General features: G+C 50.1%; 1 pseudogene; it reads right to left on the bottom strand.

Moving 5' to 3' along the window:
• On the bottom strand, window positions 1–937 carry LOC135327056 (olfactory receptor 14A16-like; annotated as a pseudogene).
• Between the last annotated feature and the right edge of the window lie 8,227 nt (window positions 938–9,164).

Genomic DNA, 9,164 nt, shown 5'->3' with positions numbered 1-9,164 from the left:
CTATGAGTGGTAAAATACTACACATTGAATCAATTTCCTCAGTGCCTCTTTGATCTCTTTGTTCCTCATGCTGTAGATGAGCGGGTTCAGTGTTGGAGGCACCACTGAGCACAGAACAGCCACCACCAGCTCCAGAGCTGGGGAGGAGATGGAGGGGGGCTTCAGGTAGGCAAACATTGCAGTGATGACGAACAGGGAGACCACGGCCAGGTGCGGGAGGCACATGGAAAAGGCTTTGTGCCGGCCCTGCTCGGAGGGGATCCTCAGCACGACCCTGAAGATCTGCACGCAGGACAGCACAATGAACACAAAGCACTCACAAGCTACACAAAAACTAACCGCAGTAACCCCAGCTTTCCTGAAGTAGGAGTCAGAGCAGGAGAGCCTGAGGAGCTGGGGAATTTCACAGAAAAACTGCTCCACAGCATTGCCTTGGCAGAGTGGAATTGAAAATGTGTTCGCAGTGTGCAGCACTGCATTGAGAAAACCACTGGCCCAGGCAGCTCCTGCCATTTGGACACAAGCTCTGCTGCCCATGAGTGTCCCATAGTGCAGGGGTTTGCAGATGGCAATATAGCGGTCATAGGCCATGACAGTGAGGAGATAATATTCTGATGAAATGGAGAAAAGAAACAGAAAGACCTGGGCAGCACATCCTGAGTAGGAAATGGCCCTTGTGTTCCACAGGGAATTGGCCATGGATTTGGGGACAGTGGTGGAGATGGAGCCAAAGTCCAGGATGGAGAGATTGAGCAGGAAGAAGTACATGGGGGGTGTGGAGGCGGTGGTCACTGGCTATGGCAGAGATGATGAGGATGTTGCCCAGGACGGCAGCCAGGTAGAAGCCCAGGAAGAGTGAGAAGTGCAAGAGCTGCAGCTCCCGTTTGTCCGCAAATGCCAGGAGGAGGAACTCGGTGAGGAAGCTGCTGTTGGACATTTCCTCCCTCCGGGCAGTGGGGACTGCAGCTCAGAAAAGCTCTGATGAGAATGATGATAACTGCAAAAGAGATGTTGGTGCTTGCGGGTGGCGGGGGGCAGAGGGAATGAAGGGGCTTTTGGAGGCTCCTCACAGACCTCTTGATCTTTCGGAGTAACATTTTAGGAGTCTCATTCCCATATCTAAACCCCCAAACCTGTTTCCATGTCCCCCCGGCCAGTTGTGGAAACTAACATCACAGACTCCGAAAAGCTGCTTCCCTTTCACGTACCCAGTGACTCACCCTTCCTCTTGAAAAGTCCCCATCTGGGAAGGTCCTCATGGTGAGGCAGAGCTGTGAGCAGCCCCGACCTATGCAGTACCCTCTCTACAGCAGAATGAACCTGCCCTGCTGGCTGTCATTCCTTCCACCCAGAGCTTCTCCCTGCTGCACCGTGGGGAGTTCCCCGGGCAGGCCAAGCGCTGACCCCTGCACACAGTACCCTGGGGCACAGGGACACTGCTCTGCCTTGCAGATATGTGTGCACACCCACACTTCATACCCCTGAGGCCATCCCTGGGAGAAGGTGACGGTGAGGCCTTGTCCCTCTGATGGTGTGGCAAATACTCCCTGCCCTGGAGCACATCCTCCTCTTCCACATCAGAGAAACCATGAGAGCTGTCCTGACAGATCCTATAAGCTGTGGGATGTGCCAGGTTTAGGTCTAGGTCTAGGTCTAGGAACCACAGCTGCGTTGCTGGTGGCCAGAGACTTACTGTGTTAAGGGCTGTGAACGTTTCTTCCCCAAAGAGCTCTCAGCCCTCCTCCCACTCCAGACTGCCATGAACTTCTCTCTGCCATGCCTTGTCGCATCTAGGCACTTTCAGGCAGTGCCCTGAGCCCTGCTGCTCTTTGCAGAGGAGCTGCTTCTGGACTGAGCAGCTCTCTGCAGAGTCTGCCAGGTTGCCATGAGCTCTCTCAGTCCCAGGAGCCTGGCCCAGCTCCGGAGCAGAGGCACAGCCAAAGGCAGGACTTTCTCTGCCCTACAGGCTTCCTCGAGATGTCCCTCTGGGCTCCAGGGCTGACAGCTCCTGAGAGGCAGCAGAGTCCCTCCTGGGGAATGTACTTTGAAGCAGGCTAAAGCAATCACCTATCTTCCCTCTCTAAACTGTAGAGAGAACAGTGGAGTCCAGCAGTGTGATGTCTCCTATCAGAGCATCGTTGTCTAAGAGAGGTGAAACTGTCCTCCTCTGGAAATCCCTATTCCTCCCCAGTTACTAGGCAGGACATGTGGAAAGTGATAGGGAGGGGGTTGTTTTCCCATGTAGGGCAGTGATTCAGATGAGTCAATGCAGGTGCCTCTTCTTTGCTTAGAGGCTTTGGGGCAATTCCTCTCCCTCCTGTGCATGCCGCAGACCCAGAGGAGGTGGGATTCCTCTTCCCTCAATTCATGTGTGCACAAAATTTGTGTCTGCACGGGAGCTCCTTGAATTCTAATCCATGGAGGTAGAGGGCAGGAGTCAGTTGCTCACACACAAACAGCTGGTGACATCCGAGGTGCCAGAGGTGATCCAAAACATGTTCAAATGTCTTCAAGCTCCTATGGAGCAATTCTCAAAGACCCACATCCCTCTGGAGCATCAGCTATCAGTATTTATTAGAGCCCAAGTTGCTACAAAGCTAAGACGAGTGCCCATCTCTGCACTGCAGAGTCCTAAGTTGACTCAGAGCTCTCATCGGAATGAATAAAAAAGGCCTCTAGTGCTGTGTCAGGGGGCTGGGGTGCCAACACAACCACTGGAAAATACAGCGCAGGACCTACAGGGAAGCCATGCCCTTCTGGATGGGTGCTGGACAGACTCCCCAGGGCATCTCAGAGGGGTGAGATGCCTGAATGCCAGCAACTGAATGCCAACACCGTAGTACTGAGGCAAGGCCCATCCCACCTACGTCCAAGGGTGCTGCAGGAATGGGAGACACTCCCCACCAGGGTTTCTACTCGTGCGCCCATGTTCTTAAACTGATGGTTCTCCTCTCCCTGAACCTCTGCTCACCCACGTGATGACAGAAACAGGGAACATGCTAACAATGATCACAGCATAGCTGGATCGCAGGCTGCCAACCTCCAGGGATGTCCTCAGCAGGATCTACTCCTTCCTGGAGATCAGCTTCATTTGTGTCACAGGCGCAGTGGTGCTGCAGAGACAGCTCAGGCAGAAAACTCCTCTCCTGTCATGGTTGCACAACCAAGCCCTGTCTGCCTGGCTTTGGGGACTGCAGGGTTTTCTCTCCTGGTGGGAACCTCATTTCATCGTGGCATGGTGATCTGCTGTTAAGTCCAGCATGTCTCTGCTCTGAAAAGGGGCCTTAGCATACATGGGGTCCTTGGCTTTCGGCAACAGGATCACCGTGGCAATTCTGTGCTTGGCCCTAGCGCCACAGCTGAGGTCCTGCAGCCCAAATGTACGCAACCGCACTCTGCCTGGGGCAGAGGCAGGAGGAGCTGCAGCTCCGTGTGTGGTCACAGGAGTGCCGGCATTGTGGGAATGACTGATCTGTGATAAGACCACTCACGCGGCTTGGCCTGCTGCAACGGATGGACAGAAGCTCTTCAGGAAAGACAGGCAGGAAAGAGGAGGAGGGGAATTGCCCTCTGTACGAAGGAGCAGCTCAGATGTGTGGAGCTCCTCTATGGGAGGGATGACAGGCTGGCTGAATGCTTGTGGGTGAGGATCAGAGGAGGGTGGTATTGTGGTAGCAGTTACAAACCACTCCAACAGGGTGAAGAAGTGAACAAAGTCTTCTTTAAGCAACGCAAGCAAGCCTCTGGAGCAATGACCCTGGTTCTTATGGGGGACTTTAATCTCCTTGGCATTCACTGGAAGGGCAACACAGCAGGGCGCAAACAGTCCAGGAGGTACCTGGAGGACAGCAGGACAATCTCTGAGACCAGCTGCCATTATGAGTCACCTGGATCTGTACTTGCAAACTCAGAAGAAGTGGTTGGAGATGTGATACTCAGTGGCAGCCTTGGCTGCAGTCACCATGAAAATAGTGCAGTCTCAGATCCTGAGGGGAATTTAGGATGGAGAGTAGCAGGGTACAGACCCTGGGCATCAGACAGGCAGACTTTGACTTATTCAGGACACAGGAAGGGGGGATCCTGTGGGAAGCAGCTCTGACCAGCAAAGGAGCTCAGGCAAGCTGGCAGAGATGGCTTGGCAACACAGGGACCTCAAGGCTGAGCTCCGATGCAAACGAGCAGCACACAGGAGGTGGAAGCAGGGACAGGTTACAATGGAAGAAATTTAGAGATGCTGTCTGGGCATGGCATTAGGAGAGCCAAACCTCCCCTAGAGCTGACAGTTGCAAGGGACATCACAGGCACCAAGATGAGCTGGTGCTGCTTCATTAACAGCAGAAGAATGAACAAGGAAAATGTGGGCCCACTTCTAAATGGGGCAGAGAATTTAGTAAGAGTAGATGCAGACAGGTCTGAGCTACTGAATGTCTTCTTTGCCTCACTTTTTGCTAGCAGAGCTTCCCAGGCCTTTGTGCCTAGAGGCAGGACTCATGGAAAAAAATACCATCCATTAGTGGATGAGGATCAAGTCAGGGGTTACTTGAGCGAATTCAGTCCTGAAGAGCCCGTGGGACCCGAGGGGCTGCATCCAAGGATGCTGAGAGAACAGGCCAAAGTCATAGCGAGGCCGCTCTGTATCATCTTTGAAAGGTCATGGAGATCCTGAGACTGAGGAAAGGCAAATGTTTTATGCATCTTCAGACAGGCCCAAAGGACAAGCCAGGGCTTAGCTCCCCTGTTTAACTTCACTTTCATGAGGACATCCTGTGTAGGCAGTGTCAATGTAATCAACATGATGAATACAAGGCATGGTTCCCCATCCTAAAGTACACATCTAAAATGGGCCCAACGAAGGGTGATCTCACCAGAACCCACCTCTTCAGGCCTCAGATGGCATGGACATTGCCGATTTGCCTCTCTAGAGAGTGGATGAGGCTGGATCCACTTCCACAGTGAGAAGTCTTGCCCTGAAGCCACAGGCCTGGGGATATCTCAGAGGGTTCTTCCTGGCAGTCCACTGGGTGCCTGCTTTGGTATATTTGGTGCTTTTCCGTGGCTATTGCTCCACACACACACACAGAGGAGTCATAAAAATGCAAGTGTTTCCTAAAAGATGGTCATAAAGGCCCCTATTAGAGCCAATAGCAAATTGTCCCATCCTAAGATCTCTGGAGGAAGCCAGAAAGGTTGTAAAAAGCACCAGGAAAACCCAGGAAGCCCAAGGCTTCTTCCAAAAGGCCACTGGGTCACAGCTGAGAGGCAGCGCTGGCCAGTGGGATAGAGGGTTGAGCAGAAGGCAGTGAGAAAGGCAATGGTGGATAAGGGCTTCAGTAAATCCTCACACACATGTTTGAGCCCAGACAATTAAAGGAGGTTATGTCTGTGGGCAGAGGGGGAGGAGCTGAGTGCTAGGAACATGGCAGGGCTGAAGGCTTCTCACCCTATCAGGGATGACAGAGACATTTCCATCTTGCGTGCATGCCTTAGCCTGCGAGATGGGGAATGCATGCTGCTGGAGAGCGAGTGGACAGAGCTCAATCATGCCCACAGAGCTGACCTTTCTCTGGAGGATGTGTGAATCTCCTGGAGTGAGGTCCCACTGTGGCAGGCAGAGCAGGAACATTACCAGGACACATATGCGTGCAGGGAAAGAGCTGTGTGCATGTAGGTGTGTGGCTGATGCAGGCAGGATGGAGAACACAGAGAGCATGCAATGGTCACCTTTAAAGGAAATGCAGTTGTGACTTTAGGAGAACACAAGAACAAGGATGTGCAAGTCACTGCACAGGATACAAGCACATTTGGGGCTGGGATATTGCAGGTGAGTGAGGAGTTCTAGCAGGGCTTTGAAGGAAGCCAGGTGGCTTGCTGGGCAACAGCAAATTCGCAGGAGCCCAAAGCTTTGTTTTTCAAGCAACACCCAGTGAGGATGGAGAGACATTGGTGGAACGAGGGAGAGTGAAACAGGTCAAAGGTGGGGAAAGAGTGTGTAGGGAGGGAGAAGGTGGCTAAGGTCTGCGGGGAAACAGGAGCAGGCATGGGACAGTGGAGGATGTCTGTGATGGGGATGGCCAAGGTTGGTGGCAAGGCTGAAAGTCCCTGGCAGAACTGAGGTCTTTGTCACCTTGGCTATAGCTGCCTTCTCCACCAGCGAGGCCTGCGAGAAGACACTGTTTCCTTACAGCACCAGGGCCTCGTTGCCTGCTCACCCCTCAGGGAGACCAGGAGGTGTTCTACCATTGTCCCACACTTGGCATTGCCCCTCCTCCTCGCCCAGGAAGAGCCCTGAGCAACGTGTGAGGGAAAGGATCACCCTTCTGCAAGGCTGGACATTTATGCTTGACCATTTTGCTTGATAAAACACATCAAGGGCTTACTTGGAATTGAGGCCTCCTGTACACTTCCTTTGACTAACTAACTGCTGCCTCTGATTTTCTACGCTAACCAGCCTCCAGGGAAGGGCACCTCGACTTGTACTTCCCGTTAACAGCTTTGCAGGTAATGGCCCCCAGTGGGACCCATTAATGCTCTAAGAAACCGCTGAGTTTGCTTCTGACTTTAACTTCTTGAGAGGTTTGTTCAATCTCCTTTCAGTGCCTGCACAAATGCACCAGAGGGCTCATTAAACACAAAAAGGATCCTAAGGAGCAGTGTTTCTTCCTGTAACTGTCTTCAGTTTTCAAGTGTCATGTGGCTAATTGGAGAGATTTCAGGAATGTAGCTGAAAAAGGAAGGTTGCAATGAGCACCTAATAGAAAAGAATCCTTGGGGAGGGGGGTGGTTCCTTTTTCAACTTTCTTCATTTTTCAGCTTAATGAATAAGTTTTACCAACATTCTGTAACTGATGCTGATTCAGATTGTCTCCTAATGAAGTTCAGACATGTAGGAAAAGGAGGATACTTGTGGTCAGACACTGCACCGTCTTCTCCCCCATGCCCTCAGCCCCACCATTTCTCTTCTCAGCCACCTGGGACTCACATAACTCCTCTTCTTATCTAACTTTTTTCTACTGAAGTCTGTAGGCAAATGTTACAGCTCATATGAATCAATTCCCACCTGCTTTATTTAGAGAACTACCTGCAAACAGACACAGAAAGATTTTTCTTGGCTGCGAAAAAAGAGAAAACATGGTATAGTTTAGATTAAAAAAAAAATGCATTCCTCAATTGTACATTAAGACCAGGTTGCCTCCATGAAGGCCACTTTCCACAGGGAATAACCTTACTGGAAGTGTTTCAGATAAAGAGATAGAAAAGGATAACTATAAACGCAGTTACGGAGTTCACTAATGAGACAATTAGACAAACTACTGAAAGAGGAGGCAAGCTTAAAAATCCCTGAAGTTCAAAGCAGCAGCTGGGTAGCCGATAGGTATCTGAATGAACAAAGAATAACGGGAGGAGGAAAACTGGATGGACAATGCATAATGGGTGTAGTCAGGTAGTCTTCTGAACAGATGACTTCAGAAATGGTCCATTTAATAAGGATGTGCAGAAATACAGGAAAGATTACTGAGATTAAATGCACAGTATAGTAGACAGAGCAGTAGGAACACAAGTACTGGGGAAGATCAACATTTTTTCTCCTGAGGTTAATACACTTCCTGGAAATTTCCAGTTTGGCACTATAGGAAAACGTTGACGTTGTATTAAAATTATTCAGTGATTTCAGCTGCTAAAATGTGCCTTTTTTAAAAAAAATGTTGAAAAATATTCTTCAACTTTCCAGGCAGAGCTCAGTTTCCTAAACACAAGCATCTAGTGCCACTTTTAGAGGTCCCAGTGTTCCTGAAGTGTTTCCCTGGGACTGGCAGCTATCACACAGGACCTGGGGGAGACCAGAGCCCCTCTGGAGCTGAAGATGGAGGCTGGGCAGAGGGCACCAGGGTGTCTACAGTGGCACCAAGTAGTCTGTGTTTCTGTAACTGAATCCCACCCCAATTTTGAAAATCGTTTTCCTTTACAAACAACAACCCCCCAAAGTCCAACAAATTAAAACAAAACAAAAGGAGGACGATAAGAACACACACACACACACACAAAATGGAAAGTATAATAAAACATCTTTTTTGCATCATATTCTTTTTCTTAATTTCTTTGCTGTTTCATTTTTTATTGCCATTTTCTATACATTTGGCCTACACCATTAGAAACCTATTTCTGCCTCATGCACAGACCCCGGCTGCTGGCTGGGAAGATCCAGGTGGGGATCAAAGAGGGCAGAACAATATTAATACCAAAGTCCTCAGAGCCAGGGAAACATCTGGATGTTAACAAATGGTGACCCATTGCCATCAGGTTGATTATCTTGAGGCTGTTTTCAAGAATCCTGACAGCCCAGATGATGAGAGTACGTCTGATTAACGGCCACCAGAGGGGCTTTATATCAGCCTCAGGCTGTTTGGAAGATCTGAAAGTGCTCCAGATACTGATAAAGTATGCAAAAAGAGAATATAAAGCCCTGGGGGTGGTCTTTGTGGATCTGACAAAGGCCATCGATTCAGTTCACCATATTTTCACGCCCTGAAACAAAGAGGCATTGATGGTTATGTAACAGGTATCATAGCTGATAGGTATGATAACACCACAACTCGGCTGGAGGAGAGGGGAAAGCAGTTAGAGGCGATAGAGATCCTCACTGGAGTGAAGCAAGGAGAGCCAGTGTCCTCAATGCTGTTCAATTTATCAATAGCCCCGCTGTTATGTAGGTTGGAGAAGATCAGGAATGGATCTAAGCATGGCAGAAAAAGGGTTACATCATTGGTGTCTGCAGATGATCTAGTCCTATTGACTCGTGAGATGGGATGCAGGGAAATATCACAGTGGTTGAAGGGTTCTGCCAACCGACAGGGCTGAGGTTGCAGGCTGAGAAATGCCATGGGTTCCTTATAAGGCCCACAGAAGACTCTGATACCATCAGTGAGTGTGATCTGTGGAAGGTGAACGGCTCTAAACTAAACAGGATGGAGCCGGGCAGCTCCGAGAGATATTTGGGCCTGGGGGTGGACCCATGGGTTGGTCTTTCCAAGCCAGAGCGGCAAGAGAAGCTTGATACCTGGGTGAAGAACATCGGGGCCGACGATGTTTAAGCATCTGTGGACTGCCGCAGAAGGCTGAGTGGATAAAATACGATCAGTAACAGATAGATTAGCTATTACTGTGAT

This window comes from Dromaius novaehollandiae, unplaced genomic scaffold (genome assembly GCF_036370855.1).
Source record: "Dromaius novaehollandiae isolate bDroNov1 unplaced genomic scaffold, bDroNov1.hap1 HAP1_SCAFFOLD_45, whole genome shotgun sequence".
NCBI classification, from domain to species: domain Eukaryota; kingdom Metazoa; phylum Chordata; class Aves; order Casuariiformes; family Dromaiidae; genus Dromaius; species Dromaius novaehollandiae.
The sequence above is the reverse complement of the archived record's forward strand: the minus strand, read 5'-3'. Positions and strand labels throughout refer to the sequence as shown.